Source organism: Ambystoma mexicanum, chromosome 6p (genome assembly GCF_040938575.1).
Source record: "Ambystoma mexicanum isolate Mex_15411 chromosome 6p, UKY_AmexF1_1, whole genome shotgun sequence".
NCBI lineage: Eukaryota > Metazoa > Chordata > Amphibia > Caudata > Ambystomatidae > Ambystoma > Ambystoma mexicanum.
Genome location: NC_090935.1, coordinates 1,365,542,928 through 1,365,563,579, shown reverse-complemented (window position 1 = coordinate 1,365,563,579; position 20,652 = coordinate 1,365,542,928). Strand labels below are relative to the sequence as shown.

The following is a 20,652-nucleotide window of genomic DNA, read 5'->3' as shown; positions in this document are numbered from 1 at the left end:
AAAAGCGTAAACAAATTTCCCTGAGGAACAAGTTACTTACCTGTAACTGTTGTTCTCCAGCATGGGTCTGGCATGGATTCACATGCTCATGAATATTCCCCGTCGTCAGGCTGGGAATCCTCGGTAAAGAAAAAACCAGTATCAGTTTCGTTTCTGATCTGTCTTTCGTAGTAATAACCAATCACTGGTCTCTGCGTCATACTGACCACAGCCAATGACTGCCCTCTACCTAAGCACCGCCTCTGGCAGCCATCTTCAGATTTGGAAGCACGTGAAGTGGCAGTATGACCAAGTGAAGAGCCGCAGAGGGGTAGGCGGGAGGGTTCGCATGTGAATCCATGCCAGACCCATGCTGGAGAACAACAGTTACAGGTAAGTAACTTGTTCCTTCTCCAGCATGGGGTCTGGCATGGATTCACATGCTCATGAATAAAGAATACATAGCAGTACACACATGCACAACCACGGGAGGTGGCAAAGGCTCAACATTAAGCATCACATAAACTCAACATTAAGCATCTTACCTCCTCACCAGGCTCACCTCAGGCGAACAGGTTGCGCAGCACTGCTTGGCCGACCCTGGACTCCTCCCTGGAATCCCGGTCGACGCAGTAGAATTTCGTGAAGGTGTGCGTCGACCTCCACGTAGCAGCCCTGCATATGTCCAGCAGGGGCACACCAGATAGGAACGCCGTGGTAGCTGCGATCGCTCTGGTGGAATGGGCTCTCGGACGGCCAGGCAGCGGTCGGTTTGCCAACCGATGACAGTACATGATACAGCCGGAGAGCCATCTGGAAATGGAAGCCTTCGAGAGAGCCTTCCCCTGATTGACAGGTCCAAAGTTCACAAAGAGTTGTGACGTCTTCCGAAAACACTTCGTGCGGTCTACGTAGAACTTCAGCGCTCTAGCCACATCCAGCGAGTGCAAAGTCCTCTCAGCCGGCGACGAAGGCGACGGGAAGAACACAGGCAACACCAAGGGTTCGTTGAGATGGAAGTCCGACGGCACCTTGGGCATGAAGGAGGGGTGCGTCCTGAGCACTACCCTCGTGTCGTGGAAAGTCAAGTACGGGGCCTTGCAGGAAAGGGCCTGGATCTCTCCCACTCGTCGTGCGGAGGTGATGGCGACAAGAAAAGCTGTTTTCCACGATAGAAACTTCAACGGGGCCGAGTGCAGAGGCTCGAACGGAGGTCCCATGAGCTTGGTCAGCACCACGTTGAGCTCCCACGCCGGGGCCGGAGCCTTCACCGGCGGGAACGATCTGAACAGTCCCTTCATGAACTCTTTCACCAGACGATGAGACCACAAGGACGTCCGCCCCGTGGTTCTGGTGTATCGGGAGATCGCAGCAAGATGAATCTTGATGGACGCGTGTGCCAGACCAGCTTTGGCCAGCGTCAGCAGGTACGGCAGTACTTGGGGAGCCGTAATCCGTAGAGGGTTAATCTTCTGTGCGTGGCACCAGACAGAGAACCTCTTCCATTTGTGTCCGTAGCATTTAAGAGTCGAGGACGCCCTGGCCTTTGCAAGAACCTCTCTGCAATCGGCCGGTATGTCGTATCCTCCAAACTCTAGCGCTGCAGGAGCCAGGCCTGCAAGTTCAGCGACTTCGGGTCGTGGTGGAGGATGGCGCCTCCTTCCCTGGAGAGTAGATCCGCGTCCGCCGGCAGCTTGATCGGCGGAGACGCTGACAAGTCCAGAAGGTCCGGGAACCATATCTGCCTCGGCCACGCAGGTGCGACGAGGATCATCCTGCACCGTGACCTCTTGAGCTGGTTGACGAGCCGGATTAGCAGAGGCAAGGGAGGGAACGCGTAGAGGAACAGGCCCTCCCAGGGGAACGAGAAAGCATCGCCCATGCTCCTCGTCTGGGGAAACCTGCTGGCGAACCTCCGGCACTTGGTGTTCGTGGTGTTCGTTGCCGTCGCGAACAGGTCGATCTGGGGTGTGCCCCACCGTCGGAAGAGGCGATCCACCAGATCCTGCCGTAGTTCCCACTCGTGGCACGAGCGCAGCTCCCTGCTGAGTGAGTCGGCGATGGTGTTTTTTATCCCTGCCAGATGAAACGGTACCAGAAAAATCCCTTGGGCGACGGCCCAATGCCACAGGTCCTGCGCCTCCTTGGACAGCGCTGGGGACCTGGTCCCGCCCTGTTTCCTGATGTAAAACATGGTGGTGGTGTTGTCGGTGAAGATCCTCACCACCTTGCCCTTGAGGGACGGAAGGAAGGACCTGAGGGCCCAAAACACTGCACGGAGCTCCAGGACGTTGATATGCAGGGACTTCTCCGTCGGGAGCCAGAGTCCCCTTGCGTGCAGATTTTCGGTGTGCGCTCCCCACCCTTCCAGGGAGGCATCCGTGGTCACAGTCTCCTGGTGGGCTGGGGTCTGGAAGTCCATGCCCGCCGTCAGATGCGCGCGGGTGCCCCACCACCGTTTCGCTCGTCGGAAACTCTCGTCGAGCTTGATCCTTTCCTCGAAGCTGCCCGTCGTCTGGATCCAGCGCGCATCCAGGAATTCTTGCAACGGGCGCATCCGGAGCCTGCACATGGGAATGAGGTAGATGCAGGAAGACATCATCCCGAGGAGGGACTTGATGGACCTCACCTTGGCCGCGTCGGCCACCAACATCCGTTGCACCTTGCCCAAGATGGTCCTGGTCCTCTCCTCCGACGGGGAGGCCAGAAGGGACACTGTGTCGAGCCTCGCTCCCAGAAACAGTGCGACTTGCGCGGGCACCAGGTGGGATTTGACGTAGTTCACGGAGAATCCCAGGTCCGTGAGGAGTTGGACGGTCCTTGCCGTGTGGACCACGGCGAGCTCCCTCGTCTTGGCGCGGATGAGCCAGTCGTCCAGGTAGGGGTAGACGTGAATCCCCTCGCGGCGCAGCTGCGCCGCCACCGGTGCGAGGCACTTGGTGAATACCCTGGGTGCCGACCGTAGTCCGAAGGGGAGGGCTTTGAACTGGTAATGACGCCCTTGGACCACGAATCTGAGGAATTTTCGGTGCCCCTTTAGGATGGGAATGTGGAAGTAGGCATCCTCCAAATCCAACGACGATAGGATGTCTCCTTCCTCCAGCTGACCCAGGACGTGCTGGAGGGAGACCATCCGGAACTTCTGCGCCTTGATGAACTTGTTCAGACGTCGCAGGTCTAGGATGGGGCGCCATCCTCCCGTCTTCTTCTTCACGAGGAAGTATCGCGAGTAGACTCCGGAGCCCCGAAGCCTCTTTGGGACGAGTTCGATGGCGCCCTTTCTGAGCATCGCCTTTACCTCCAGGAGAAGTTGAGGGACGTGAAGTTCTTTCCTGGCCACGGGGGGGACGCGCGGGCACCTTCTTTGAAACTCGAGCGCGTGGCCCCGGGCCAGGGCGTCCAGCACCCAACGGTCGGTGGAGATGGACTCGCACACGCTGACGAAGCCCGCCAGCCGGCCTCCCACCGGGGTGCTTCGGTGGGGGCCCGACCCCACGGCCGGTTCAATCCTGCTTGGACGCGGCCTTGCCGCCTTGACCTCCTTGGCGACGACGGCGGGGTCCACTAGACTTGCCTCGTCCTCTGTAGGCCTCTTGCGACGACGAGCGGGCCGCTTGACGGTAGGAAGCGAAACCGCCGCCGGAACCTTTGGAGGCGCCCTTGCCTCCGCCGCTCCGAAAGGGCGTTCGTCGTTGCTGCAGGACTCCAAGGGCCCTGGCCGTCTCAGTATCCGCCTTGATGGCCTGAAGGGAATCGTCCACTGTCTTCCCAAACAGGTTGTTCCCGTCGAAGGGCATGTCCAGGACTCTGGTCTGGAAGTCCTGCCGAAAGTCTGTAGCTTTGAGCCATCCACGACGTCGAAGGCAAACGCCGTTGCCCAGCTGGCGGAACCCAGTGTCGGCGATGTCCGTCGCCACGGTGATGGCGTGGTCCGACGCCACCTCACCTTCCTGCAGGATCTCAAGGGCCTCCGCCCTCTTGTCGTCCGGCAGAAAATCCAGCAGGGGAGCTATCTTGTACCAGAGCTCCCTGTCGTAGCGGGCCACGATAGCCAAGGCGTTGGCCGCTTTAATCGTCGTCGCTGCCGTCGAGATGACTCTACGTCCCATAGCATCCAATTTCTTTCCCTTGCCGTCCGGCGGGGAAGTTGATGTGGAGGCCGCACCCCCCCCGCTTTCTTCCTGGCTGCCGCGGAGTCGACGGAGTCCGGGGTAGGCTGAGCCCGGAGGCATAGGGGGGCCGTGTCCGGGACCCGGTACTTTTTCTCGTACCGGTCTCTTCTAGCTGGCGTCGTGGAAGGGTTCTTGAGGAGGGAAAGGCCCTCATCCCAAATGTCGTCCAACAGAGGCACTGCGAGGACCGTCTTCCTCTTGGCCTCGCGCCGCTGATAAAGGAAGCCTTCCTTTTTCTTCTCCTCAGGGCAGAGTTGGAAAAGCTCGGAAGCCCTGGAGATCATGGAGTGGAAAGATCCGATCTCGTCGGGCGGAGAAGCCCTGGTGGGAGGCGACGACGGAAAATCCTCGTCGTATGCCTCGTCGTCCGTACCCGTCGCTGCCGTGTCAGTCCCCGTATCATCCCCTCGGGTGGACGGGGAGGAGGGCTGGACGGGGCGCGACGGTTGAAAAGGAGGTGGTGGATGGATCCTTCTTTTCTTGGTGGGGGGAACACCAGAAGGTCCCGGTTCTGGATCCCCCGACGGGAGAGGTTCCTCCGTCGGTAACGGTAGCCTCGTCCTTATCTCGGAGCATAAGGACTGTATGGCCAACAAAATGGCCGCCGAGTTGTCTTGCGGCGCTGGCAGAGGGGAATCCGACGGGTGAGCAGGGGCCCCGTCGGTATCCTCGACACCGTCGTCGTCACCTGCGTCGGGGTCCATTCCGACGGGCTGGCCTTCTTCCACGCCTAGGCCGTGGCTTAAGACCTCGATCAGCTCCTCTTCTGAGGTTGAGGCCGAATCTACGACGACGCCCTGCCCCCCCTTCTTCTTCCCCACGGAGGGTTTCACGGGGGTCCTATCGATGGGCACAAAGGAAGACTCCCTCCGCGGAGGCAGGGAGATTCTGGGCCCTGAGGTCGCCACCACTGGTGTAGCCACCACAGGCTGAGCCAGGGCCGCCGCGACCGTTTCGATAGAGGGCTTGGTCGGATGGATCAAGGCCTTCACCACCTTAGGTGCGCTCACCGCCTTATCCTTGAGGGAGGGGGCACTGCCACGCTCCTCCTCTGCCTTAGAGCTCGACCGGGGCCTCTCCAGGAGCTTCGCCGGGTGCTCGGCCTTCCTCTTACCCGACCCAGAGCGTTGGCTCGTGGTTGATGGTGCCGGGGAGGGTGCGCCCTGCCTGGCGCCCGTAGAGCCCGACCGTTCGGCGCTCCCGGTGCCAGCGGACTCGCGGTGCTTGGCCTTATGTTGGGCCCCCGTCGCCGGGGCGCCCTCAAAGGTCTTAGAAGACCGCTCGGATTTCTTCTTTTTCTCGCCAGACGGGCTCTTACCCTCCAGCCAGTTGGCGAGACGTTGATGGCGGTCCTTCATGGTCCGTTCCGACATGTTGCCGCAAAACGCACAGTCCTTCTCCACGTGCGTCTTGTCCTCATGAAGGCAGTAAAGGCAGAAGGAGTGTTCGTCCTCCTTGAAGACGTTCTGCAGCTGGCATCCAGGGCAGACCCCGAACAGCTTTCCGGGCGTCGAGCTTCCCTTCTCCTGGGCCATCTCCGAGACCGGGCCTGAGAAGCTTCTGGAGTCCTCCGAAGCGTAGCTCGACGAAATCTTCACCCTTGAGGGGCACAGATGAATCCGACACGGGTCCCCGTTGATCAGATGTAGGATCGGTGGAGCTTGAGGCTCTTTTGACCGAAAGAATCGAAGTTTTTTGTGAAAAAGCGCGAAAAATAGCACTAACGCTCGAGAGCAATAGCACGAGGATTCCAATACATGAACGTGCGGTAAAAATCTGAAGATGGCTGCCAGAGGCGGTGCTTAGGTAGAGGGCAGTCATTGGCTGTGGTCAGTATGACGCAGAGACCAGTGATTGGTTATTACTACGAAAGACAGATCAGAAACGAAACTGATACTGGTTTTTTCTTTACCGAGGATTCCCAGCCTGACGACGGGGAATATTCATGAGCATGTGAATCCATGCCAGACCCCATGCTGGAGAACCATGGTATCCAGAGACCGTTCCCCTTGGAGCGGCTCTGTGGGTATCTGGAGGCGTAATCTAGGCACTGTGAGTTCTCCAGAGTTGCAAACAGGTCTATTTCTGGGAAGCCCCATTGTGTGAAGACGTCGAAGACGATGTCTTCGTGTAACCGCCATTCGTACTCTGAGGGCAGCGGGAAGTCTCTGCTGAGTTTGTCTGCTAGCAGATTGAGTTCCCCTGGTACATGTTGTGACAATAGGAACATGTTGTGTCTGAGAGCCTACTTCAAGATGTTCTGGGACAGCTTGGACAGTCCTGGAGAGTGAGTGCCCCCTTGCTTGTTGAGGTAGTACATGACTGTGGTGCTGTCCGTGAGGACCATCACTGTCTTCCCTTGTAGGTGTGCCTGGAAGGGTTTTAGTGCCTTGAACACCGCACGTTGCTCTAATAAATTTATGTGCTTGGAAGCTACGCTCGGAGTCCAGACTCCGTGAGCAGTCTGATGGGATAGGTGAGCCCCCCCATCCTGTGAGGGATGCATCTGTGGTTAGAGTGGCTTCCACTGTGGGGGTGGTGAATGGTTTCCCTATTACCAGGTTTTCCTTCGACCACCACTGTAGCGAGAGAACCAAGGCCTGCGAGACCACCACTAGATCGTCCCATTGTCCGCTGGGCTGACACCACTGGCTGTTGAGCCACTCTTGCATTGGGCGCATGCCCAGGCGCACGTGAAGTACCAAATAAATACATGACGCCATCATTCCTAGCAAGCGCAGTGCTTTGCGTACCGTCACCTCTCGACTGGCCACATAGAGGGATCTGAAAGAGCATATTTTGGACCCTCTCTTTGGAGGGGAAGACGAGGCCGTCCTTTGTTCGAATTAGAGCCCCTAGGAATTGTTTGATTTGGCTGGGGACTAAGCTGGACGACTTCTTGTTGATGGAGAAGCCCAGTTGGAACAAAAGGTCTACTGTCTTCTGGGTGTTTGAGAAGCATGTCTCGTAGGACTCCCCTGTTATTAGCAAATCGTCGAGGTAGGAACAAGTTACTTACCTGTAACTGTTGTTCTCCAGCATGGGTCTGGCATGGATTCACATGCTCATGAATATTCCCCGTCGTCAGGCTGGGAATCCTCGGTAAAGAAAAAAACAGTATCAGTTTCGTTTCTGATCTGTCTTTCGTAGTAGTAACCAATCACTGATCTCTGCGTCATACTGACCACAGCCAATGACTGCCCTCTACCTAAGCCCCGCCTCTGGCAGCCATCTTCAGATTTGGTAGCACGTGAAGAGGCAGTATGACCAAGTGAAGAGCCGCAGAGGCGTAGGCGGGAGGGTTCGCATGTGAATCCATGCCAGACCCATGCTGGAGAACAACAGTTACAGGTAAGTAACTTGTTCCTTCTCCAGCATGGGGTCTGGCATGGATTCACATGCTCATGAATAAAAGAATACATAGCAGTACACACATGCACAACCACGGGAGGTGGCAAAGGCTCAACATTAAGCATTACATCAAAACTCAACATTAAGCAATTCTTACCTCCTCACCAGGCTCACCTTAGGCGAACAGGTTGCGCAGCACTGCTTGGCCGACCCTGGACTCCTCCATGGAATCCCGATCGACGCAGTAGAATTTCGTCAAGGTGTGCGTCGACCTCCACGTAGCAGCCCTGCAGATGTCCAGCAAGGGCACACCAGATAGGAACGCCGTGGTAGCTGCGATCGCTCTGGTGGAATGGGCTCTCGGACGGCCAGGCAGCGGTCGGTTTGCCAACCGATGGCAGTACATGTACAGCCGGAGAGCCATCTGGAAATGGAAGCCTTCGAGAGAGCCTTCCCCTGATTGACAGGTCCAAAGTTCACAAAAAGTTGTGACGTCTTCCGAAAACACTTTGTGCGGTCCACATAGAACTTCAGCACTCAAGCCACATCCAGCGAGTGCAAAGTCCTTTCAGCCGGCGACGAAGGCGACGGGAAGAAAACAGGCGACAGCAAGGGTTCGTTGAGGTGGAAGTCCGACGGCACCTTGGACATGAAGGAGGGGTGTGTCCTGAGCACTACCCTCGTGTCGTGAAAAGTCAAGTACGGGGGCTTGCAGGAAAGGGCCTGGATCTCTCCCACCCGTCGTGCGGAGGTGATGGCCACAAGAAACGCTGTTTTCCACGACAAGAACTTCAACGGAGCCGAGTGCAGAGGCTCGAACGGACGTCCTATGAGCTTGGTCAGCACCACGTTGAGCTCCCACGCCGGGGCCGGGGCCTTCACCGGCGGGAATGATCTGAACAGTCCCTTCATGAATTCTTTCACCAGACGATGAGACCACAAAGACGACCGTCCCGTGGTTCTGGTGTATCGGGAGATCGCAGCAAGATGAATCTTGATGGAAGCGTGCACCAGTCCAGCCTTGGCCAGCGTCAGCAGGTACGGCAGTATTCGGGGAGCCGTAATCCGTAGAGGGTTAATCTTCTGTGCGTGGCGCCAGACAGGGAACCTCTTCCATTTGTATCCGTAGCATTTAAGAGTTGAGGACGCCCTGGCCTTTGCAAGAACCTCTCTGCAGTCGGCCGGTATGTCGTAACCTCCAAACTCTAACGCTGTAGGAGCCAGGCCTGCAAGTTCAGCGACTTCGGGTCGTGATGGAGGATGGCGCCTCCTTCCCTGGAGAGAAGATCCGCGTCCACTGGCAGTTTGATTGACTGGGACGCTGACAAGTCCAGAAGGTCCGGGAACCATATCTGCCTCGGCCACGCAGGTGCGACGAGGATCATCCTGCACTGTGACCTCTTGAGCTGGTTGATGAGCCGGATCAGCAGCGGCAATGGAGGGAACGCATATAGGAACAGGCCCTCCCAGGGGAACGAGAAAGCATCGCCCATGCTCCTCGGCTGGGGAAACCTGCTGGCGAACCTCCGGCACTTGGAGTTCGACGCCGTCGCAAACAGGTCGATCTGGGAAGTGCCCCACCGTCGGAAGTGGCGGTCCACTAGATCCTGTCGTAGTTCCCACTCGTGGCACGAGCACAGCTCTCTGCTGAGCGAGTCGGCGATGGTGTGTTTTATTCCTGCCAGATGAAACGGCACCAGAAACATCCCTTGGGCGACGGCCCAATGCCACAGATCCTGTGCCTCCTTGGGCTGGGGATCTGGTACCGCCCTGCTTCCTGATGTAGAACATGGTGGTGGTGTTGTCGGTGAAGATCCTCACCACCTTGCCCTTGAGGGACGGAAGAAAGGACCCGAGGGCCCAAAACACTGCACGGAGTTCCAGGACGTTGATATGGAGGGACCTCTCGGCCGGCAGCCAAAGACCCCTCGTGTGCAGGTTTTCGGTGTGCGCTCCCCACCCCTCCAGGGAGGCATCCGTGGTCACTGTCTTCTGGTGGCCCGGGGTCTGGAAGTCCATGCCCGCCGTCAGATGCGCGCGGGTGCCCCACCACCGGATTGCTCGTCGGAAACTCTCGTCGAGTGTGATCCTTTCCTCGAAGCTGCCTGTCGTCTGGATCCAGCAGGCATCCAGGAACTCCTGCAACGGGCGCATCCGGAGCCTGCATAGGCGGATGAGATAAATGCAAGAAGACATCATTCCGAGGAGGGACTTGATGGACCTCACCCTGGCCGCGTCCGCAACCATCATCCGCTGCACCTTGCCCAAGATGGCCCTCGTCCTTTCCTCCGACGGAGAGGCCAGAAGCGACACTGTGTCGAGCTTCGCTCCCAAAAACAGTGCGTCTTGTGCGGGCACCAGGTGGGACTTGGCGTAGTTTATGGAGAATCCCAGGTCCGTGAGTAATTGGACGGTCCTTGCCGTGTGCTCCACGGTGAGCTCCTTCGTCTTTGCTCGGATGAGCCAGTCGTCCAGGTAGGGGTAGACGTAGCGGGCTACGATAGCCAAAGCGTTGGCAGCCTTAATCGTCGTCGCTGCCGATGAGATGACTCTACGTCCCATCATGTCCAATTTCTTTCCCTCGCCGTCCGGAGGGGAGGTTGATGTAGAGGCCGCACCCCCCCGCTTTCTTCCTGGCCGCCGCGGAGACGACAGAGTCCGGGGTCGGCTGTGCCCGAAGGCACAAGGGGGCCGCGTCCAGGACCCGGTACTTCTTCTCGTACCGATCCCTTCTAGCCGGCGTTGTGGATGGGTTCTTGAGGAGGGAGAGACCCTCATCCCAGATATCTTCCAGTAGAGGCACAGCGAGGACCGTCTTCCTCTTGGTCTCGCGCCGTTGATAAAGGAAACCTTCCTTCTTCTTCTCTTCCGGGCAGAGCTGGAAAAGCTCGGATGCCCTGGCGATCATGGCGTGAAACGATCCAATCTCGTCGGGCGGGGAAGCCCGGGTGGGAGGTGACGGGAGATCCTCGTCGTAAACCTCGTCGTCTGTACCCGTCGCGGCCGTGTCAGTCCCCGTATCATCTCCACGTGTCGTGGACGGGGAGGAGGGCTGAGCAGGGCGCGATGGTTGAAAACGAGGTGGAGGATGAATCCTTCTCTTAAGAGGAGGGCTCCCAGAAGGGCCTGGCTCCGGGTCCCCCATCGGGAGCGGTTCCTACATTGGTGGCAACGACAGTCTTGTCCTTATCTCCGAGCATAAGGACTGTATAGCCAACAAAATGGCCGCCGAGTTGTCTTGCGGCACTGGTTGAGGGGGTTCCGACGGGCGATCAGGAGCCCCGTCGGCACCCTCGACGTTCTCGTCGTCTCCCACGTCGGGGTCCCTTCCGACAGGGTGGTCGTCTTCCACGCCAGCGCCGTGGCCTAAGACTTCGATCAGCTCCTCCTCAGAGGTTGAGGCCGAATCCACGACGACCTCCTGCCCCCCCTTTTTCTTCTCCGTCGGAGGTTTCACGGGGGTCCTGTCGATGGGCATGAAAGAGGACTCCCTCCGCGGTGGCAGGGAGATTCTGGGCCCCGAGGTCGCCACCACTGGTGTAGCCTCCACAGGCTGAGCCAGGGCCGCCGCGACTGTCTCGATAGAGGCCTTGGCCGGATGGATCAAGGCTTTCACCACCTTAGGTGCGCTCACCGCCTTCTCCTTGGGGGGAGGGTCACCACCTCGCTCCCCCTCCGATGGGGCCTTCGAGCACGACCGGGGTCTCTCCAGGAGCTTCGCCGGGTGCTCGTGGTTGACGGCGCCGGGGAGGATGCGCCCTGCCTGGCGCCCGTAGAGCCCGACCGTTCGGCGCTCCCGGTGCCAGCGGACTCGCAGCGCTTGGCCTTCTGTTGGACCCCTGTCGCCGGGGCGCCCTCAAAGGTCTTAGAAGACCGCTCGGACTTCTTCTTCTTCTTCTTCTTCTTCTTCTCGCCTGACGGGCTCTTTCCTTCCGGCCAGTTGTCGAGACGCCGATGGCGGCACTTCATGGTCCGCTCCGACATATTGCCGCAAAACGTACAGTCCTTCTCCACGTGCGTCTTGTCTTCATGCAGGTAGTAAAGGCAAAGGGAGTGTTCGTCCTCCTTAAAGACATTCTGAAGCTGGCATCCAGGGCAGACCCTGAACAGCTTTCCAGGCGTCGAGTTTCCCTTCTCCTGGGCCATGCTCGAGAAGGGCCTGAGAAACTTCTGGAGTCCTCCAAAAGTGTGGCTCGACGAAATCTTCACCCTTGAGTGGCGTAGAAGAATCCGACACGGGTCCCCGTTGATCGGATAAAGAAACGGTGGAGCTTGAGGCTCTTTTGACCGAAAGAGAGAAAATTTTCCTAAGAAAAAGCGCGAAAAAAAAGGAATAACGCTCGAGAGCAATAGCACGAGGATCCCAACACTTGAAAGTGCGGTAAAAATCTGAAGATGGCTGCCAGAGGCGGGGCTTAGGTAGAGGGCAGTCATTGGCTGTGGTCAGTATGACGCAGAGATCAGTGATTGGTTACTACTGCAAAAGACAGATCAGAAATGAAACTGATACTGTTTTTTTCTTTACCGAGGATTCCCAGCCTGACGACGGGGAATATTGATGAGCATGTGAATCCATGCCGGACCCCATGCTGGAGAAAGGGTATACCGGTATGGACAACCTGCGCAGGTGGGCCGCTGCCACTGCCAGTACCTTCATGAATACTCTTGGTGCAGACGCTATGCCAAAGGGTCGCACTCTGAACTGGTAATGTTTGCCCTCAATCATGAACCTGAGGTATTTTCTGTGCGCTGGCAACATCAAAATATGCAAGTATGCATCTTTCATGTCTAGTGTTGTCATGTAGTCCCCCTGAGATAGCAGGGGAATTACCTCCTGTAATGTAACCATACAAAATTTTTGTGGTTTTACAAATTTGTTCGCTGGGCGCAGATCTAGTACAGGGCGCATGGTTAGGTCCTTTTTGGGCACAACCTCTATTGCTCCTTTCTGTAGCAGCTGTTCTACTTCTTGCAGGAGGATGACAAGGTGTTCTGGTGACAGGCGTCGTCCCCTTGGAGGTCTGTAGGTGGGGGACCGATTGAACTCTATACAGTACCCGTGGGCTACGGTTGACAATACCCACCGGTCTGATGTTATTCCCTTCGGGTCATTTGGTGTTACTTGCAGGGATGCCTCTGGGGCTGGAGCCCCGGCCTCTGCCTCTGCCCTTGCCACGGCGTTGTTCTCTTTGGTTATACTGGTTACTGGTACCCTAATTAGAGGGCCAGTTGCCCGCAGTGTAATGCTGTTGCTGCTGCTGCTGTTGGCGTTGGCCACGAAAAAAGTGCTTGTTCCCAAATCCCCGCCTGTTTGGAGGCTTTGAGATTTGGTGTAAGGTCTTTATGGTGTCGAATTCTTTCTTTGCATTTTCCAGTGCATCGTCCACTGCCCTTCCAAAGAGATTTGGCTCTTCTATTGGCTTATTAATGAGTGACGCCTGTGTTTCCGAAGCCAGACGTGACGCTTCAGCAGAATTACCTGCACCAAAGAACGGCCAGCAGTTTCAGCCGCATCAAGAGTGTTCTTAATGATGCTCTGGCTGACCAGAGCTCCTTCTGTAACTGTAGCCAATAAGTGAGTTCTTAGAGGTTCAGGGGCTTCTTCGATGTCCTGCTTAAGCTTTCACCATTGAGCATCAGCATAGCTTGCCAACAATGTATTATTATTGGCAATCCTAATTGAAAACACTGCCGAGGCGGAAATTCTTTTGCCCAAGGCATAAAGCTGTTTCCCTTCTTTATCTGGGGGTGCCTCGCTGGTTGACATGGAACCCCAGCCCTCTTCCTTGCGTTAGTTACCACTAAGGAGTACGGGACTGAGTGACCCCTGATATATAATGGGTCTGACTGAGAGGGTGAGAACAATTTCTCGATTCTTGGATTGACCCCTCTTACCAGCGAGGGGGTGGACAGCGATGGGGTGAGTCGTCTCTTAACCGAGGCGAGGATAGGAATAGTTTGACTAGTGGGAGGTTTTTCTTTAATAATCCTTTCGACAAAATCAGTATCTGGGGTGACCTCCCCAATTTCAACTTCAAAATGCGCTGCTGCCTTCCTCAGTAGCGCATTGAAGGTGGGCTGATCGTCTACTGGAGATGGGTTCCTGACCGGTGTGGTCTGAGGAGAAGAAATGTCTATAATGTCGGGGTCTGTAGACCCTGATGGCAACTGCCAGGGCTGTAAGCCACCTTCACCTGGGTCCTCCTCGTAGCCCTCCTCACCTATGTTAGTGTCATCATGAAAACCTTCTCCCTCTTGTTGGTCTTCATTATTCACAAACTCATACTCTTCCTGGAAGTGAGAGTCCTCTTCAGTGAGGTCGTAAGAGTTCATGTCTTCCTGTAGGGGGTTAAAGAGCTTTGGGTATTTAGCAGTACCTCCCTTGGCCTCTTGGGTGTCTTATTTTCTGGGATGGCCATGAACCTGTCTAGCTTGTCCATACATGACTGGAACCTCTCTACAGTCCAGTAAGGTAGGCCAGAGCGGTCTGGGAGTGAAAAGGGAGTTCCCTCTCCCTGTAGTTGCTTTGTTCTGTCCCATAGCGTCGAAGATAGAGTCCCTTTGCCTTCTGAGAAACCCTCTCGCTGGCTAGGGTCTTCTGTCGACGGTGGGAGCTGTCCCAGCCTACCCTCTGGCGTCCCCAGCGTTTCTTTGGCCTTGTGAGCGGTTTTCGACGTGTCACCCGCCGTCCGTCTCTGGCCGTCTTTAGAAGCTATGCGCGCGAAGCTTTCGGCGATCAGCTTCTCCGTCGAGGGATCGCTCGCCGTAGCGCTAGGCAGTGTCGAGTCTTTACTGGCAACGTACGCACTGTTGCGAGACGCGTCGCCTGTGGATTTGGGGTTAGCGCCCTTATTTACAGAAAGCCCAGTCGCCGGTCGCGGAAGCGGTGGCGGGTTTGCAACCCTTACGGTCGGCGGAAGACGCCAGTGGACCCGACACCTCCGTTGACGCTATGGCTGCCTTCGTCTTCGACGAATGCGTGCCATGGGGTATGTGCTTATGTGTTTGTCCTTGTCGCCCGGGTGTTCATCCCCATAGGCGGGGCGTGAGCCGGGCTTGTCGGAGCCGTGGACGGACGAGGAGGAGCGGGAATGCTCCTTCGAGAGGTCTACAACCTCTGTTGCGGAGGCCGTGTAATCACTGTCCCCGTCACACTCGGCGGCGGCGGCAGGTGGCGAGGAGTCATACCTAGACATCGAAATGCTGCCCACCTTTTGACCCTGCGGTCCTTTAAAGTTTTGGGTTTAAGTAACTTACAGGCCGCACAGCCATCCTCTTTGTGATCGAGGGGCAAGCAACGGTTACACCGTTTGTGCTTGTCCTTCCAGGTAAACCTGCCCTTGCAACGCAGGCAAAGGGCGTCCTCTCCATAGCTGAGGGCATGAAATGTGATTACGACCTCGAAAGAGAGGGAGGGGAAAGAGAAAGGCATTCTCAGAGTGTTAACAAAGAAATTACCAACAACCCCACTCTCCCTACTGTGTTAGGCCGGCGAGACCCGGCCACGTGTTCGGCAGCGCCGGAGGATCTCCTCCGCTCGTCCCTCCGTCGAAGATCTTGCTCGGCGGAGAACAGCTTGGCAGCTACGTCGAGGGATGGATCTATGTGATAGTTAATAATAATAAACGACCAAGGGTCAAGGAAATGATTTTGCGATGTCTCTCGAGGAGCTCCGCATAAAGGCGACCAATAACTGGGCGGAAAAAAACAATCTGAGGGACTTCGACGCGTGAGGGGTTGTGGGTACACTGCATGTCACTATAGGGATAGGGTTACAGACACGCCTTGTCGACGTCCCCTTTTCGACTACGAAAAACAAAATGCAATACTCTGCAGTGACCACTGGATGTCAGACTATGCACAGCATGTGATTCTAAGCAGATTAACAAACATCAGAAATATAGAATTCATAGTTTAACTATAATGAGGTTACAGAACAGTAGACCAGGGCTCACAGAGAAGACAAGCAGCCATCTGCAGAAGAGCAGAATACATCTTCATAAATTGCAGACGACAGAGCTTGATTTCGCGGTCCTCCACCACGTGATGCAGCCAAGTCAGACAATGGTCATTCACCCGCGCTGGAAGACTAACAGTTCTCAGCAACACAGACATGAAGTGAAATATGGATTCTTTAACAATGTTGCAACACTGAGGGCACTCTCACAGGCAAAAGTGGTACCACTGATAGTTACATTGGGAACACAGTCTTTCTCATCACATTCAGAAGGTGCACTGAGCGCTGAGAACAGAGCTGGGTCCCAGGCCTGGGGAGATCAGCTCCAGACAATTAGGGAACAGAGATCCGGGGTGTATGGCAGAGGGCAAGGGCCAATGGTAATCCTGCGACCCTGCTACAATGTAATAGATAGTTTTTCGGGGAAGGGGCAGGCAAGCCACCTGACACGGGAGGACCAAAATAATAGTATCTATAGGTGCCAAACATAGGCACTACCAACCCAACTACCCAATCCTGTCTTATTGTAGGTTTCTGGGGAAGAGTCATATGTTGTGACGTAGAAACTGAACAAAATGGCCTGGCACAGGCTTAGGAGCTGTGAGTTCGGGAGATTTTCAATGTCCTGTATGATCCCTGTCTGTTTGTGTAATAAACAACAGTTCTAACTTGCCCTTGGCAAAGTCCTCCATATGTGCACTGGGGGAGGGTTTGTTGGGCCCTGGGTGCTGGAACGCTGAGGTTGTAGTGTGACTCCCAGTATCTCTGGTATACTTAAGTGAACACCATCCTCTGTCTGAGGCCTAGAACATAGTCAGTAATCCTTATTGGTTTGAGGAAAGGAGCACTCTCCAGACCCTCCTTAATCAATGCCAAAAGGCCTCTGAAAGGATGACCATAAAGTAACTCAAAGGGACTAAAACCCACTCCAGCTTGAGGTACTTCTCTATAGGCAAAGATAAGGCATGGTAGAAGAAGGTCCCACTTTCCTCTAAGTGGTTCTTCTAAAGCTCCAACCATGCTCTTTGTAGTCCTGTTAAACCTCTTGACCAACCCATTTGTTGAGTGTGGTAGGCAGTTGAGAACTTGTAGGTGACTTCACAGGTTTTCCACATGGCCTGCATATAACGTTACATAAAAGTTGACTCCCTTTCAGATACAATCTACATAGGAAATCCTACTCTGTTAAAAATACGGAAGTAGGGCCTTAGAAGTAACAGTCCTCATTGGAATCACTTCAGGGAATGTAGTGGCATGATCTACTTCGACCAATATAAATCGGTTGAATGAAGAAGTTGGAGGGCCTAGGGGACCAACAATGTCAATCCTCACCCTCTCAAAAGGAACTCCCTCAACTGGTAGAGACACTAAAGGTGTAACGCTCACCTGATTCCCACGGAGGCGCGGGTCTTGGCAGGAAGCTGTCTGTGACTCGAAAAGTGATGTGCAGGACTCGATTGGCTTCTGGGGTCGAACCTCTTCGCACTGTGTGTCGGACTCGAAGAGTGAGGTTTCTGCAAGTGAAAGAATATGGGGGTTAATGGTCTGGGTTGTTGAATGTCCCTCTCTCTCTCTCTCTCTCTTCCCAGCTTTTTCGTAGAGCCCCCAGGTCAACGTGCTCACCTTATATAGGTAAATGCTGGGCTCTCCATCTGCGTCTGGTGCAGGGTGCCGTTGCCAGTTCCTTCACTGGTGAAACACAGGCCTCTTGAATTCAGAGGATGGTTACCGTCGTTAACTGCACGAGCGGTGAGTTTCTGGACACCTTTTGTCTTTATAGTCTTTACATGCGTGGCACGTTTATATGCAGACTCTGTATAATGCTTTTCCCTTATGTATTGCAGGGTTCTTGAGATGAAAGATGAAGTGAAGCGCCTGGAAGTTCGTAAGTATGGCAAGCGCTCTAACTGTCTCTTTCCTTGCAGCTTAGTTCGTGTTAAAGAGACGCCGGAGTATTCGCAGGCGTTTTATTGCGACGAGCGTGATGGACGTAAGTAAATACCTGCTTAATGTCTTTTCTTTTGCCTTTCAGATGTTGGGTTGCAACGCCGGAGTCCGCGGAATGCCAGTAAGTTGTTAACGATACTTTGTCTTCACAGGCGGCGATGTAGAACGAAGAAATCCGGAATTCACAGCGTGCTGGTAAGTATGGCAATGCTTTTGTTTTTGCAGGTGGAGATGCGGCGTGAAGAAACGGCCGCAGCCGATGGATCAGGTAAGTAAGCACTGCGTGTAAAGTTCGCCTTGCTAACCTGTTGTTTCTGTTCTTTGCAGGTGCTGATGATGTCTGGATACTGAAATGGTAAGTAGGATTCTTGCAGGTCCAGGATCGGAAGAAGAAAGGCCGGAGCAGACTCGGTGAGCGTTCTGCTGCAGATGCAGAATAACGCGAAGCACGCTTCATCTATCGGGTGTGGTTTAAATAGACTTGGAGTGATGAGGCGTCTTCTTCCACGGCCCCGCCTAGGTAAGAAAAGAGTTCCAGTTTCCAGAAGAGTTCCAGTGATGTATCCAGGGAGTGGAGCTGCCCCACCCAGGTAAGAAAGTAGTTCCTGTTCTCAGATGGCTTCTAAGTGGCTGGTAAGTAAGCAGCATGGTCTGCTGCAGGTAAGTCCACCCAAGCATCTTCACACCTATTATGAGCCCGGCGCTTCCAGTGCCGGGACCAATGGTTTTGATGAGCCTGGTGCCACCGGCGCCAGGACAAGGTCCAAAAGGTCCCAGTGGGGACCGGCTGGTGCTTAAGATTAGGGTTAGGGGCCTGCTTCCAAGGACGTTGGGCTGGTCCTGGCTCCTTGGAAGCAGTGATCATGACAAAAGGTGCCACATTCTTGGCTCCACTTTTACCAGATAACTGGCAAGTGTGGGAGCTCCTAAAATGTTTCTCATCCTCTGCACTGATCTTGGGCCAGTAGAAGTACAATGATATCCTCTACTTGGTACCTTTGGAACTCAAATGACCAGCCTGGGGGATCTCATGTGCCAACTGTAGGAATTTGGATCTCAAATCGTGTACTACCACCAGTCTCCTGAGGTTTCCTGGAATAAATTCCATAGGCTCACTGTAGAGGAGTCCATCCTCAGAGTACAGCCTATGCGTCCCAGTTTCTTGCCCTTCACTCTTGGAAGCGGTCTGCTGACACAGATCCTCTAGAGAGGGATCCTCTCTCTGTTACCTACTGAAGCCTGTCCTTGAGTGTCCACCTTGTACCGCTCAGGATGGTCTCTAGGATCCAGGTCTTCCAGACCGAGTTGAATCTCCTCCACCTCTGACTCATCAGAAGATGGTTCTTCTGGGGATTCTTCTGGCACCAACTCAGCCTCAGCTGGTGGTGGGGGGCGGGTTTGACCTCTGGTTTCTCTTCTACAGGAACTTGCTTCCTTGAGGAAGGTTTGGGCTTTGGGCCCTTCTTTCCTTTGCAGACTCTGGGTTTCCCCTTGGTCTCAGTTGCAAGGTCTCTTAAGGTTGCCTCGCTTGCTTTCCTTGTCAACTCCCTTCTCTTCTTAGAAGGAGGCTTTGGGGTGCTGGAAACTACACCCAGGGCCTTCAACTAATTGCATGAGAGTACCCTACCTAGCACTTCAGTCTGGACACTTGCAGTGATTTTAACAGTCATGTCATTGCAATTAATGATAGCTGGCAGTATGGGAAACATTTGGACTGGACCTCTTGCTAATTTGGTAAGCTTTAGGGAGCCTTAGCAACTTCCTCAGGTTTAAAGAAACAATCATCCACCACAGTTATACTGACCCAGTGTCTCTAATGGCAGCGGTCATTCACAGTTACACTGTCTTTATAATACTGTATTATTATCAGGAATGGAATTATAGACTTCAATGTTCTGTTTTTCCCACAATCCCAGAGATACTAAAGAAACTCTCGCATTAACACCAATGGGTTCTTAAGCTTTAGTGTGAAAGCTAGCGCCTGTCATTGGTGTATCCATATCATGTGTGAATGCTAAACTGACAGATGGGATCCCTGAAGGTTTACTGTTGCAGCTGGGATCTCATTTCACATGGTCACCAGACCCACAAACCACACATTTTCCAAATGTCTTCTGGAATGGGGGTTTCTGGTAAACTCCCTCTGGTTTGGGCCCAGAGGTTTCACTAGCCCTATAAGGTTGTTTGGGGGGATATTTTCCCTTGTTATGTTTGTGGCCCTCTTTTGATGGAAGATTATTAGAATTATCCTTCTCATCCTACTTGTGCTTTTTCCCATCCTCTTTCTTGAGAGGAGCCCCAGAATCCTTGTGAGTAGCCCTGTTGCCACCCACAAGTCAGCAGCTATTGCTAGCTTCTTGGGATCCAGTTCCTTAGAGTCAGCAAGGTGCTGTCTCAGCTCTGGGGAACACAGATTAAAAATACTTTCTAGCATGAAGATACATCTCAAACCATCATAAGTGTTCACCTTGTAGCCCTTAATTCACCCATCTAGGTTTTTCAGGCTTTCACACACCCAAGTGGCCCACAGGTTATGGTGAAAAACGGTCACAGGTATGAGATGCTGGGGCACTAATGGCAATATAACCTTCGGAGTGGGAGCATTACTAGTAGGGTAATGCCTCTGGGGTTTCGTGAAAGGCCTTACTTCGCTTGGGCTTCTGACTACGGTACCGGGACATTACCCTACCAGTAATGCCCCCCTCGGGATATATTGCCTAAATAATTACGTTTTTTTAAACACAAAAAACAGATTTGGAATGGATGGCCCATTTAAGCGCCAATCAACCCAGGCTCTCGAAATGAGAAGGTTACATATACATTTATGAAAAACTGATAATCTGGGGAAGCTATGGTCACAAACTTCAGAACATTGTGGACATTTTGTTGCAGAGTCTATAAAGCATGAAGAGTTGTTTGGATACAATAAAAAAATATCTCTGCTACTATGCAGGCACCCCTCCAGAGTAACCGCCAACCGTAAATGTCAATATTAATTAAAAATTAGTACAATAAATCATTGTTCATCAAATAAATACAAAAGCAAATAAATTATTAAGCAGATCTCTCTACTTTTCAAATATATTACCTCAACACAGACCCTTGCCTTTTCTGAATATCTACACAGGCAATAGCAAATACATCTGTTTCTGGCATTCCAATTAATTCCAAAAAATTAGAATAAACCCACCTTTTCTACATCATAAATTGTACGGCCCACCTAACATGGCCGATATGCACCCAAGC

At 54.0% G+C, this 20,652-nt stretch overlaps 1 protein-coding gene across 17 annotated transcripts in view; it reads right to left on the bottom strand.

The window, feature by feature from the left end:
* MPDZ (multiple PDZ domain crumbs cell polarity complex component) overlaps positions 1-20,652 on the bottom strand; it is a 1,735,289-nt gene that overhangs the window by 1,308,585 nt on the left and 406,052 nt on the right. The gene's annotated exons all lie outside the window — the stretch shown is intronic.